The sequence below is a fragment of the Gopherus flavomarginatus genome, chromosome 1 (genome assembly GCF_025201925.1).
Source record: "Gopherus flavomarginatus isolate rGopFla2 chromosome 1, rGopFla2.mat.asm, whole genome shotgun sequence".
Lineage (NCBI taxonomy): Eukaryota > Metazoa > Chordata > Testudines > Testudinidae > Gopherus > Gopherus flavomarginatus.
Window position 1 is genome coordinate 301497260 of NC_066617.1, and position 15063 is coordinate 301512322.

Sequence of the window (15063 nt, forward strand, 5' to 3'; positions counted from 1 at the left end):
GAAGTGTAGTGTCCTGCTCCTGTAGCCTACTCCCACTGTCTCCCCCTTCCAGTTGCTTTCACCTACACACCGCAGTGTGGACACGGCGTGCTTTTCACTGCAGCATGTCACTGTACATACCCTAAATGGCACTGCCAGTTGCATGCAGTGTAGATATGCCAGTGGAGGTCCCCTTCCCATCTCCTGTTCAAGATTTATTTTATTTCTCACTGAGTTCTATTTCCCTCCTTCTCTATTATTTGATTTATTACTTGTACTGCAGTAGTGACTAAAGGTCCCAATATTGACTAAAGAACCCAACCAATATAAGGAGTCCAATGTGATAAGAAATGTACAAACTCCTAGTAAGAGTCAGTCCTTGTCCTCAAGTGCCTACATTTTAAATTGACAAAACAGATAAAGAGTGCAAGAAAGGGATACAAAATACAATCAGAAGATGGGAAACTGAGGCACTTAGTGATTGAGGGTCTTTTCCAAGGTCACATGAGAAGTCTGTAGAGACTCCAGGAACTGGACTCAGGTCTCTTAAGTCCCAGTCCAAAACTTACATCACAAGATTTGTCTTTGATAAACTAGTTGAGCCACCACTTCCTTCTACATCTCTGTGAACAAAAATCATCCACATACACAATTATAAATCTCTTGTCCCATATAGAAGGGAATGATAAAAGACTCTTTCTTGCCATGGGAGTTTTCAGCAAATGGCCTTGTCATATCAAGGTATATTCAAGCAAGATTTCTTCCTTTACATTCTTGGAGACATAGTTCACTTTGTTTAGGGCCAAGTTTATTTAATCTAACGCACCTAATTCATTAACACTTATTGCACTGTGTTCAAGCAAATAGTCCTAGCAGTGAATCAGCTCCAAACAACAGCACTATACCACCCAAAAATGTAGATCTTAATATGTTAGTGCCAACCTTAAATGGAATAAATTTCATTCTTCAATTGCTGCAGCTAGGGAATTTTCCTGGCAATATGTGATTTTAACAAATCTCAGCTAAATCAGAGATCTAAATGGAAAATATAGCATCCAAGAACATTATGTGGATTTATGATACTCCCTTGAAGATTCATCCCTGTACAATGATGAATAGATACAGTGAGATATAAATACAGTATTTTCATCTATGACCGATATAATCTTGTTGCAGCATTGTTCAATTTATGTAAGGAGCAAGCAAATGTTAACCATTTTTTTTAGACTGACATCCCAAGATTTCAGAAATGGCTCCATGAATGAATAAAATGAAGAATGCATATTGCAGTTGGATGCTGGGTAAAATTTTCAAACTTGAGTAAGTGTCTGAGGATCCTAAATTCCATTTCCAAAAATGACTTAAGCTCTTAGGAGAAAGTCAATTAAACTTGGGCCAAAATGGATATATGGACCACACTAAATTATACATCTCCATGTTTAGGAAATCAAACTCTTCAAATGATATTATGTGCCTTTGCATTCATTATAGCCCCTGATCCTAATTCTACTGGAGGCCACAGACTCCTATTTACTCAGTGGGCTTTGGATCAGACTCTTAGTCAAACTATTTATGGTGAGCTCTTTTAATTTTCCTTTCAGGCAATGTTTTCATCTACCTAATCATTTATGAAGCTTTTCTGTGAACTCTCTCTAATTGTTCAATATTTTTTACTAATATGACACTCTGAAATGAATGTTGTATATGCCAGGTACTTTCACAGCAGAAAAGTCTTGACCAGGGGTTAGGCAACCTATAGCACGTATGCCGAAGGCGGCAAAAGAGCTGATTTTCAGTGGCACTCACACTGCCTGGGTCTTGGCCACTGGTCCGGGGGGCTCTGCATTTTAACTTCACTTAAAATGAAGCTTTTTAAACATTTTAAAAACCATATTTACTTTACATACAACCATAGTTTAGTTATATATTATAAACTTATAGAAAGAGACATTCTAAAAATGTTAACATGTATTACCGGCACGCAAAACCTTAAATTAGAATGAATAAATAAAGACTTGGCACAGCACTTCTGAAAGGTTGCCAACCCTTGGTCTAGACAGGCATTATAGCCTGATGATATAATACATTATTATATTTACATATACAGTAAAAAAAATTCACTGATTTGTTTTTCCATCATATAGCCTTGTTTTCAAATGTCCAATTTATTATATTCCTCCAAACTGTAGACCTCTGTCAAAACTGATGCTTCCCTCTTCCATTTTGTAAAGGGTTTATAGATTATTTTTACCCATATGTATTAGCTTGCATTTTTACAAAATCAACTTTATTCCATGTTGCTATTTCCTGCATATTTCTAAACTCACTTGCTCTCTGCCTTCTGCCTCACTTCATCCTGTCATGGTGCTATGGGGGTAGAGCTTGGGTCTGGCAGACATGCAGTCATACTTGTGTATTCCCTGTGTGCCACTCAAAGGATCTCTTTACCCACCTTGCATAGGCCATGATGGATGTGTGCTCTGGATATTCCCAGGAAGAGGCTACATGATCTGTGCCTCCAAATAATATGTATGTCATCCCCACTTGGTCACTGCTTAGTCTCTGTGCAAGTGGAATGGGTTTCACCATTAGGGGTGTATCATGAGCCACCTTATGCAGTGGATTTTAATGGGAGTATTCACTGAGACTTATTAAAGTTAGGCATGAGCTTAAGTAGTTCACTGGATCAGACCACCATGATCATAACCTTGCCTAATCAAACTACTTATCTATGCATGCCTCACTTTTCTCTAGGGTGACCAGACAGCAAATGTGAAAAATTGGGACGGGGTGGGAAGTAATAGGAGCCTATATAAGAAAAAGATCCAAAAATTGGGACTGTCCCTATAAAATCGGGACATTTGGTCACCCTACTTTTCTCTATGCTGCTTAGCTGCAAAAATGGGAATAACGATACTTCTTTTCTTACTTTTCTCTTTCCATTGTAAACTCTTGGGGAAGGGACTACCTCTTATTATGTGTTTGCATAGCACTTAGCACACTGGGGTTCCAGTTTTTAGTAGCTGCCTTTAGGCACCATAGTAACATGGTGTTCATAGGATCAGGGACTATTTTTTTTTGTGAGCTTCATGGGCTGGAGTCTGATTTCATTTACAGTGATATAGATCTTGATAACAGAGCTGTTCCAAATTCATACCAATGTAATAGAGAACAGAATCTAATTTTCCTGTCTGTGTTTCTTTTTGCTTATAACATTCCATGGACCTCTATGATACTATATAAATAAATCAATAATATTAATTATAGTTTTCCCCTGCCATGAGCTAGCATTTGTCCCCAACAAATATATTTAAGGGCGGAAACACTTGCTTTTCTCCTTTTTTCTATGGGTTATAGTACACTACTTCCTAGAAATTATTCCAACGCATTTCATTTTCATGTAAAGAAGATTGTCCTTGAAGCTGCCAAGGTCAGGGGGATATGTTGGTTTATCTGCTGTGTAAGTGCTAGTCACATACATAAATCTGACAGTTCATGCAGCTTATAAGGCACCTTAGAAGTCCATTTGTAAAGTAAGGCAAGTAAAGTTAAAAAACAGATGCAATATCATAATGGGTGAGGAGGCCATGCAAGCACACTAGCTTGGCATAATAAATCAGAGGTAGGCTTGAAAGGATTAGATTTATCAATAAATGTCAGTAAACATCAATTTCACTGTACACTCAAACCTATAAAAATACTTCCATCGATGATAATCAAAAGTGACAAGCAACATAAGAAAAATGCTGCTCGAGAACTTATTGGAGACTGATTTAAGGATATTTACTTTGTATATTTTGAGGCGATATTGACAATGTGTCTTAAACAAGTATAAAGCTTTAACTTGTTGAATCTCAGTGTCTACTGTCATGAAATAGTTATGGTCTAACTCTTCCCATTGTCTGACCTCTTCCCAATTTCCCATAGCTGTGAATATTTAAAATGGATAAAAATTGAAGAAAAAGTTTTAAAATAAACATTGATGTTATCTGTCAAAATTATTAAATAAAAATCACATTCTGCCAATCCAAATTATAGGTAATGTAGCATAATATATTGGGGTTAAACTCAGGAACTGGCTCAGTGGTTGCTGTAGAAACTCATACTGTACACAGAAAGCTCCCATAGGAGAAGTTTAGCCATTTATTTTCCACAGCCTTTTTTAACCTTTGACTTAGATGCTGAGGGATCCTGACTAGATTTACAGCTTTGTCCTCTAAATGAAGTGACCTACAGGATAATAGAAGAACTGTTAATAACATCACTTCAGCTGTGTGAATTTTTATTCAGACCTTCTTGCCACTGTACCTTGCAGTCACACAGCACAATGCTTGATTAATAAAATAAGAACAAAAGAAAACTGAGGACTTACACTTACGGCGTTCCAAAAGATAACTGTATTTTGGTGCTGGATTAACCTTTTTGATTTCTATTCTGTGAATGAGACTCTGCGAGCAAGTCTGCCCTAGTGTGCAGCAGTTTGTAGAATAAAGGCCTTTGAAAAAAAATCTTGATTCGGGATTATTTGGGAGTTTCTGAAAGGCAACCTTTTAATTAACTAACATAATAACATTTGCATTTCATTGACCTGATAAAATTTGAATTGATCAAACATAATGAAAGCATTCTGTGAAATTGTAGAATTAGGCCACAATCTTGAAAAGGTTTATTCATGCATGTACTTAAATGTAGGCATTGTGCCTTCTCTCATTGAAGTCAATGGGATTAGTTGCCATGCTGAAAGTTAAGCACGTGCAGAAGTGTTTGTAGAATCAGTGCCTTGATGTATCATATCATAATAGTCTGCATACAGCTGTCTCTTTACCAGAGTGAAAGTTACATACAATCAAATCATAAATGTGAAACTGACTGAGTTATAAAAAAGGACAAAAATGGACTTTCTCCGCTATATTTTGAATGGCATTTTGTAAAATCATCAAGGAGGAAAAAATGGTGTACATCCTTTTTGGGCATCACATTTTCAGCTATACACTGTGGTAAAATGTCATGATCTATTAGGCACTGCAGCAATGAAAATCAGTCTCTCTTGTGACACTTCCAAGAAAAAAATTAAGTGAATTTTATACTACAGTCTGTCAGTTTTATGTGCTGACCATCCAGCTCATGTTGCTTAATATAATGTAGATGTTCATGTTTAAGCAATCCATTTAATAGGGCAGAATTGAAAAAAATATTACTAATGTCATGAACACTGATTAAAAAGTCTTTAGGATCAATCCCTCCTGACTTTATTGAAAGAAGTACCAAAGTGACACAGTAGCTTAACACACAGGCAGATTTATTAGGGTTGAAATCTCTGTTCCATTGTATTTAATTAGCTTAGTCTATGGAGAAAAACTGGTGGCAGAGAAATCTCTCTCTGACACAAAGCACTGAACAACTGCACTCCAGTTTGGTCTGATAAAAGTGAAGCAAAGATATTATTAAAATTTAATTTTCTATGAAAATATATCCAGAGATCAGTAAGATTATGAACCAGGTTCTCCTCCCACTGAAGTCAATGAACGCTTTGCTATTGTCTTTATTGGTAGCAGAATTCTACAATCCCTCTTTAGTATAGGAACATGCCCTCAAACCCTTCTTAGACTTTACTTCATTATTTTCCCATTGCCAATCTCCTAAACAAAATTTAACTGGAGTAACAGGAGAAATAAATAAATAATAAATCATTGTGTCTCTGCATTTTTAAATAGAGAAATGTAATTGTCTGGCTTTTTAATTTCTCTATGTAATTGTTTGAATATTATGCTTATTATATTGAATATTTTTTATTATTCTCTACATATCTATTTCCCTCTGTAGGCATTAAGAATCCACTATTCAAGCCTCAGGTTTCATTGAACATAATATATAGTAGCAATTTAACATAAAAACCAGAAGAGGAAAGGGGAACCAAGAGAATATTTGGCTTTGCCTTAGGCTCAGCAAGGAAAATATGCAGTCTTACTCAGCTCATGAAGGTCATGGATCACAAGGTTTCCTTGGACAACCCTGACAAATAAGACAGGTTTGATTTTTTTTCTATTTGTTTTTAGTTTCTTCAGGCTTTAGAAGAAAAATTACAGATTTAATATTCTTTTAACAAAATTGGCATTGTAAGAAAGATGGGATTTACTAGTATATTCACACTGAAACATTACATCCAGTTCAACAGTAATGAGATAAGTCAGGGATCGTCAATCTTTGGCACACGACATGTTAGGGGGCTTATTTCTTCACCCTCTCACTTCCCTGGTCCTTCTTGCATGAACAGAAAGCAACAACACCTGAAATCCAAAGGTGCAAACAATTTGATGTTCATTGGGGTGAACTTCCAGCAACCATACCAGTTTCCTTCCTTAGTGTCCCCCTTCCCAGCTCTGACACCACAAAGCCTTGCCTGTGTCCCTGTCCCTGTTCCTGTTCCCATCCCCCCTTTAGCAAAACATGATCCCAATTCCCCCATCCGCAGTCCCTGTTCCCATTCCCTCCCCTACTTCCTGATTGACTTCAGACTATATAGCAAAATCTGAGTTTTGCTTAGCTATTCCTTAACCAATCATTTTACTGAAATTTAACTAACCAATCCTAACATATTATAACATGGTTATTTAACCAATTATACCCCACTACCTTAATTGGTTTACACCCAACAAAATTAATTATACAGTAGACAGAAACAATTACAGAGCCAGACAGAGACCATGCAAATTAACATACAAAACAATACAGAAGTGAGGATTTCAAAACTACATCTGTACAGACATAAGGGTGCTCCAGCTGTTTCTATTGATAAGTGAGTTCTTGCCAGACAGGATGCCATCAAACTAAGTTTCCTTTTACATCTTCTAGGCTCTTCCCCTTCTCTGGAGGTGATAGGAATATCAGGACAGGATTGTATTCCTAATAGCCCAATAGCACCTTATTTCAATGTGACTAGTTTGGAATGTGAGGATGTGACCATACACTTCCCAGTTTATGGCTGCCTAACTACATCTTAGCTGAAGGCCTAAGCCTGTCACAGTAAGAGAAGGCCATTACACAGACAGTGATTTTGAATCTTTCTTTTATACCTCTGTAACTAGCTAAGTGATAAGAAGACACCTAAATTCTTAAAGTATAGGCCTTTGCAGACAGGCCTGAATATCTATATCCTAACACGGCACGTCAGGGAAATCCGCTGATGGGCCATGACGGTTTGTTTACCTGCAGCATCCACAGGTTTGGCCAATCGCACCTCCCACTGGCCGTGGTTCATCGTTGCAGGCCAGCACATCCCTTGGCCTGCACTGCTTCCGGCAACCCCCATTGGCTTGGAATGGTGAACCGTGGCCAGTGGAATCTGTGATTGGTCAAACCTGTGGACGCTGCAGGTAAATAAACTGTCCCAGCCTACCAGCGGATTTCCCTGATGGGCCGTGTGCCAAAGGTTGCCAATCCCTGAGCTAAGTCATGGGTGCTCAACCAAAGGGTCAAGTCCCAGAGGTTTCACAAATGTAACCATCATGTCCTTCCCATATTGCCAATGGTAGTGTGGGGTTGAGATAGTTGAAGTAAGAGGTCCTGCCATGGAACAGTTTGAGTAGCATTGATATGTCTTAGGGCCCACTCCTAGAAACAATTACATATAACTTTACTCATATGTCACTTCACAGTATGTAGTAACTTACTTCTTGAATAATCTCACTGTAATTAATAGGCGAACATGCAGAGAAAGAGGTTACGTGCAGAGATTCAGGTTTGAAAAAACCACCCATGAGGAATCTTGCTGACTATTTTTTCAGTTATAATGGGTTGGGTTTTTAAAAAAGATTTGCTCAAGTAAAAAAAAAATAATGATGAATTTTAATATTAATTCTCTAATGGCCAGATTCTAAAATCATTACTTTGGCTTAATAATACACATAACCACTTGTAGAGTAAGGTAATACTCAGTTAAGCAAGCATGGCAAAATTTGGCCTTAAATTAACTGAGTGCCTTAATAATATGGTTAATTATACTTTTACTATATGCATTAAATGAATAATTAAACATCAGTTAAGATTTTATATCCCTTTAATAGTTCATATTACTTCCTCAAGTAACATCCAAGCATGATTTTTATAAAAATTATTGGTCAGAACCAAAAATATTTAATTTAGTAGGGTTATCCCTGTGTACCATTGTCTGCAGGATTGGAGTTTTAATTTTAGTTTGGGAGTGGGGGGAACTCACACAATTTTCCATATATAATTAGTATAGGCCCAAATCTGTGGTCATGAAACCTTAATTCTATGAATGTAATAACCATACAGTTAGTAAGACTCTGAGCAGACATGTAGATTTTCCTGGATATGGATCCTACTGTAGGACTGGGGCTCTGGTTTGAGTTGTATATCGGTCTTTCTAAATGGGAAACAGGACGTGAAAAATTCTCATGCAGTGTTTCAGTGTAGTCTTTTACACTTCGTGAAATCCTGACCCTATGCAAGCCACGGCAAAACTTCCATTCACTTTCATGGAGCCAGAATTTTAACTACTGTTCTTTGCTTTTCCTAGTTAACCAAACAGATGTTTTAAAAGATCTTGATGGTCTGAGATGCCATCTTCAAACTGAAATTGGAAATAGAATTTTTAATGTATTCATTGTCTTTTTTTCCAGACATTAAGAAGCGCTGTTGATAGTTATGTGGAGGCCAAGAATCTTGAGTTGTGATACTGAAATTTACATTTCTTAAATATTCTTTTCTTAGTGAAATATCTCACTGAACATAGGAGTATTTGCTGGAAGTATTCGACTGGTTTATTTGATATAAGATCCAACTTTGTGGCTTTGTGTGTTTTAAAAACTGCAGGTAATACATCTAATTCACCTGAAGGGTGGGAAAATTAAATCTCAAAAGTGTTTAGTAAATAAAAAGAAATTAATAGACAATGAAAAGATGAAAGGATAAAAACCACAGGAAAACTATGCTAGTGGAGGTCACATCACAGCTGAAGCCAACTTATGCCTCAGACAGTGGCCATTACATTGCAAAAAAAATATGGCTGTCATCATACCCTTTCTTACGAGTGCAGGACTCAGACTGAGCCCATCTGGTTTGAGAAAAGTAGAAGGAAGAAATTCCTGATTCTATGACATTGACCAAGACAAGCAGGCAAATGATTGACAAACGCAGGACATGGGTCGAAACAGCAGGCTGCAACTTTGTTAATTATACTTTGGGAAGGGGCCCTACATTACCTACCTCAGCAGTCACATAACAGGCATTTAATTGGTTCTAGTCCAGATTACAGGACTTTCACCACAAACCAAACAATAACTTGGGGTTGGTCCTTCTCAGTCTATCTACAAACTAAGTTCATTTATGAAACCTTCTTCCCCCTGTGTAACTGGGATGGAGTGCTAGAGCCCATAAGGCTGGAGGGCACCTTTGTCCGCAAAGACATCAAGTCCTCCCTCCATAAATTCAAGGTCCAACTGCACAATCCCAGGTCTCATTTACCTATAGGATCTGGCCTTTTTTGCCTTTCTCTGCACTGGACACCAGCTACTGGGAGCACTAGCTATTAGTGTGGATGCACCCTGGACTCACGATGCCTGATACTCATCTCTTGCCTGACCTAATCCCTAGTGTCAGAAAGCCAAATGTCAACTCCAGCATCTGAAGATGCATTTTATCCTCCCTAAAGAGCTCAGGACCATGGTACTGGATGTCCCTATGTGTTATCACTGCCCCCATAACTCCCAAAATTATCCTGGCTACCTCTTGGTTCACATTTTTCCAAGACCAGTCAACCCAGGCTGGCTCAGAGGCTACCCTGCCAAACTCATCCTGTGCGCATCTCTGACCAAACCAATCATGTGTGAGGTTATAATTGTTAGTAGGTCCATGTCCCTTTATATCTTAATTCTTAAATTTAATACAGTGCAATTCCCTGGGTCACTTTCACCCAGATGAATAATCAGGATATCAGGTGGCTGTATCTCAACCTTGAACAAGAGCAGTAAAGGGAAGAGCTGATCCCAGCACAGTGGTCCATCTGTTAAACCAAACACAAATAATGCCACCCTCAAAGCTTACATGTGTGTATGTATCTAAAAAAGGAGCAAAAATATTTCCCTTCCTTAAAATCAAAACACACATTCAACTTGTCACTCTCTCTTGCTATCTGAGTTTTCAATACTGCTAGCACTCTGTGAGTAAAAAATTGTAGAATTAAGCATTCAAGTGACAAAGCCTTATTTTTCTTTCTCCATAACCCCCCACCCACTGCTGTCTTTTAAAACACCTTATTGTACCTCAACCATACCTTGCCCCATATGTGGCAAGACTCCCAGCCCTTGGTACTACCAAACCTCCAAGTGCTTGCTCTGTTCTCCTGAGTCTTCCAGTACAGCCCATCTGTTTGCTGGTTCCAGTCATGCCTGAGCTAACTGAAGATAAGAGGTTTTTACAAACTTGGGGTTTGGCTCATACAGACAAAGGAGTGTCCCCAGAAACCAATCAGCTGGTCCTGTTCCCCCTTAACCAGCCAATGGCTAAGCAGAACCAGAGAAGGGACAAGTTGCAGAGGCAGCCATCACACAGCCATGTATGAGGTAGGAATTTCCTCCTTCCTGTGCTGTCCAGTCAAAGTTCCTCCCTCACAAAAGGCAGTGAAAGCTGATTGTCTTCTTCTCTCTGACATCTTACAGGCACCTCTGTGCTGGCACTATGTTGGGTTTGGGGTCTGGAGGAGACTTTGGCAATACCTTAGCTGCATTTTCCCATGCAGAGGTGGCCGCTATCTGTGCTGGCACCAGCATAGCTCAGGTGATTGAGCATCTGACTCTTAATCTGAGGTTCCACAGTTCATAGCCCTGTTTTCCTTATTTTTTTTTAAAAGAGACTATGACTGATTGCACAATCTGGGAGGCATTGGTTGGAGCTCCATAGTTAAAGCTGAATTACATTTTGCACTTAATGCAGGGATTCAACCTCTTTGTTAGGTATAAAAAATACTTTATCTGTCCAAGAAGTATAGCACTCACTCCTTTTGTACAGAATAAATGTTCTGAGACTTTATAGGTGAATCTGTTAAATAGTATATATTAGAGCTGTCGAGTGATTAAAAAAATTAATCATGATTAATCACATGATTAATCACACTGTTAAACAATAATAGAATACCATTTATTTAAATATTTTTGTGTTTTCTACATTTTCAAATATATTGATTTCAAGTACAACACAGAATACAAAGTGTTCGGTTCTTACTTTATATTTTTGATTACAAGAATTTGCACTGTAAAAAAACCAAAAGAAATAGTATTTTTCAATTCACCTAATACAAGTACTGTAATGCAATCTCTTTATCATGAAAGTTGAACTTACAAATGTAGAATGATGTACAAAACAACCAGCATTCAAAAATAAACATGTACAATTTTACAGTCTGGAAGTCCACTCAGTCCTATTTCTTGTTCAGCCAATCACTCAGACAAACAATTTTGTTTATATTTGCAGGAGATAATTCTGCTGGCTTCTTGTTTACAATGTCACCTGAAAGTGAGAACAGGTGTTCTTGTGGCACTGTTGTAGTGGGTGTTGCAAGATATTTATGTGCCAGATGTGCTAAAGATTCACATGTCCCTTCATGCTTCAACCACCATTCCAGAAGACATGTCCATGCTGATGACGGGTTCTGCTCAATAGCAGTCCAAAGCAGTGTGTACCGGCGCGTGTTCATTTTCATCATCTGAGTCAGATGCCACCAGCAGAAAGTTGATTTTATATTTTGGTTGTTTGGGTTCTGTAATTTCCGTATCGGAGTGCTCTTTTAAGACTTCTGAAAGCAAGCTCCACACCTCATCTCTCTCAGATTTTGGAAGGCACTTCAGATTCTTAAACCTTTGGTCAATTGCTGTAGCTATATTTAGAAATCTCACGTTGGTACCTTCTTTGCTTTTTGTCAAATCTGCAGTGAAAGTGTTCTTAAAATGAACAACATGTGCTGGGTCATCATCTGAGACTGTTATAACAGGAACTATATGCCAGATTGCAGGTAAAACAGAGCAGGGGACATACAATTTTGCCTCAAGGAGTTCAGTTAGAAATTTAATTAATGCTTATTTTTTTTAATGAGCGTCATCAGCATGGAAGCATGTCCTCTGGAATGCTGGCTGAAGCATGAAGGGGAATGCAAATGTTTAGCATATCTGGCACATAAATACAAATGCAATTCTGGCGACAAAAGTACCATGGAAATGCCTGTTTTCACTTTCTGATGATATTGTAAATAAGAAGAGGGAATTTTTATCTCCTACAAATGTAAATGGGCAATTGACTGAATGAGAAGTAGAACCGAGTGGACTTGTAGGAGCAGAAGTTTTACATTATTTTGTTTTTGAGAACAGTCATGTAACAGCCCCCCCGCAACACACATTTGTAAGCTTCACTGTCACAATGAAGACTGCACTATAGTACTTGTATGAGGTGAATTGAAAAATATTATTTCATTTGTTTATCATTTTGACAGTGCAAATATTTGTAAGCAAAAATAATATATACTTTGATTTCAATTACAACACAGAATACAATATATATGAAAATGTAGAAAAAATCCTAAATATTTAATATATTTCAATTGCTATTCTATTATTTAATAGTGAAATTAAAACTGTAATTAAACACAATTAATTTTTTAAATCATGATTAATTATTTTGAGTTATATATATATAATTTAGAAACGGGTTTATTTAATAATGTAGCACCAATGTGAACACCATGAGAGGGGGAAAAATGAACACCTTGCCCTCACAAATAAAGAAACTCTAATGTGCCTTTAAATATCAGATTCATCCAATCTGAGATGAAAAAAGTGCCTTAGTTGTGATTATGTAATAATGTCACTACATGGCAGAGTTAAGGTTTTTTGAGTGCCTTAACAGGGCATGTCCATATTTAAAACAAAGGTCTGGACTTCTTTTTGTTGTAACTTTAACTTGGTATTTCCTGCAGATATAATGCTTGGTTTTGATATAATTACAATTCTCCTCCCATTTTTTTTTTTACCCTCATGTTACTAAAAGGTGCGCTCAATTTTGACATAGTTGAAGGCAATCAGCTATAGAAACTTTATAAAGACCACTAACCAGGCCAGGTCTATTATTTAAACTGTATATCAGTGGCTCCCAAACTCCCAGCAGCTGCAGTTCGCTGCTCCAGGCCAGTGGGAGCATGCCATCGGCCAAACCTGAGACACGGCAGGTACACACACTGGCTTGGCCCACCAGGGACTTTCCCTGCAGAAGCAGCGGAACAAGTTTGGGAACCACTGCTGTATATTATGAAGCAAAGTGAGTTTATGTATATACCTGTCACTTTAAATCTCTATCTCTGAAATATGGCTTATACCTGTCACTTTAAATCTCTATCTCTGAAATATGGCTGAATTTCTTTATTGTGTACAAGCAAATGTGTCATTGTTAATTGATATAATACCATTTTATTAGGAATGTGCACAAAATCCAGCAGCTGAACAAGTCAAGTTTGCTAAATTGTTTAATCAAACACAAGTAAAAATGAATAAATTAATCATAAAACAGAACAAAACAAGGAGAAATTGTGTGAGTAGAAAAATGATTTGCACTAGTTAAAAGAGTTATGTATTAGCTACCATAGCAATAGTTAATTAGAAATATTGAAAAAGGAGGAAGTTGTCGAATCTTATTAATGATAAGCAATTAGCAGAATAACATGTCCTCTGTGTATAACAGAGGCTGTTGTAAATTGGCAATGAGTTTAATCATATAGGCAAATTACATTAGCACCATTCAGAATTTAAGTGACACTACATCCTAATCAAGGTATATGTTATTGACCACTGTTGGAAGGCAGGATACTGGGCTAGATGGACCATTGGTCTCACCTAATATGGCCATACTTATAAGTTATGTTCTAAAACAAGCGTGCTCAGTGCCGAATACCATATATATTTCATCTGCAGTATCTTTTTTAACCATATTGGATCCTGACTCCACAAAATTTAATATGTTGGCTACTGTCTATTTGGTAGGTTTCCTGGAAGACAGCATCTACAAGGAATGGTTGGATGTACCTCATCTACTTGTGCATTACTGACCAACACAAACCTTTGGGATCCATACGTGTTCACGTCACACTCCCCATCAATACCTGACCTCGGGCCGGGGAAGCTAGTAATCCAAACAGTAGACCAAGTTCACTGATAAATCATGGTCACGTGCCACCTGAGGCATGTTGTGCATACACTAAGATGATGGCTTGCTGTTCCATTAAAGGGTATCAATATAAGCAAAATGCAGTGTTTTTGACATTGCAACTCAAGTGTGTGGCCATGACGACCTCGACCTGTACAATGAGACAGAAAAAGTAGACTTCTGTCTCTGTCCTTTGAAGCTCACCAAGTGGCAACAACAAGCTGTAAGGGTAACCTATAATATGGATAAATGGTACTGTGTAGCATCTAACTATAAAAATATGTTTGTAAACCTACTTGTAGTATCATTACTCCAAATTTCTGTTTTACCTCCTCAAGTATGTAAGATTGTGGGTCACACTGTATTAATTCCTATTCCAGTTCAAGGAGTAATAGCTTAATTTTTTTATGGATGCTTACTCAGTTTGCTAAAACAACATAAGTCTCACAAATGCTCTTATATCTGTCTCATATATCAATCTAGAAAAAGTCTGGTTCTGGTCTGTTGCAGGCACAGCATATGATCCTTGGTGTACTGGCACAGCTATTTTGCTGTAGTAGTGGTCGTCACAACTTGCCAACTACTTAATCATTATCTATAGTATAGTTTTTTTAATTAGGAACACAATATTCTCATGAGAGGATGACTAAATTTTGTGGATTTTTTTTCAGACTTCTTTTCAGTTTATTTAATTTGTTGTTCTTTCCAGGGGTTTGACCCCTGACATATTTACAGAGTAGAATCATGGAGTCATACCATCAGAGTTTAAGGCCAGAAGGGACCACCAGATCATCTAGTCTGACCCCCTTTATATCTCTGGCCATCAACACCACTCCACACTCACTCTCTAAACAAGTGGTGGGCAACCTGCAGCCTACG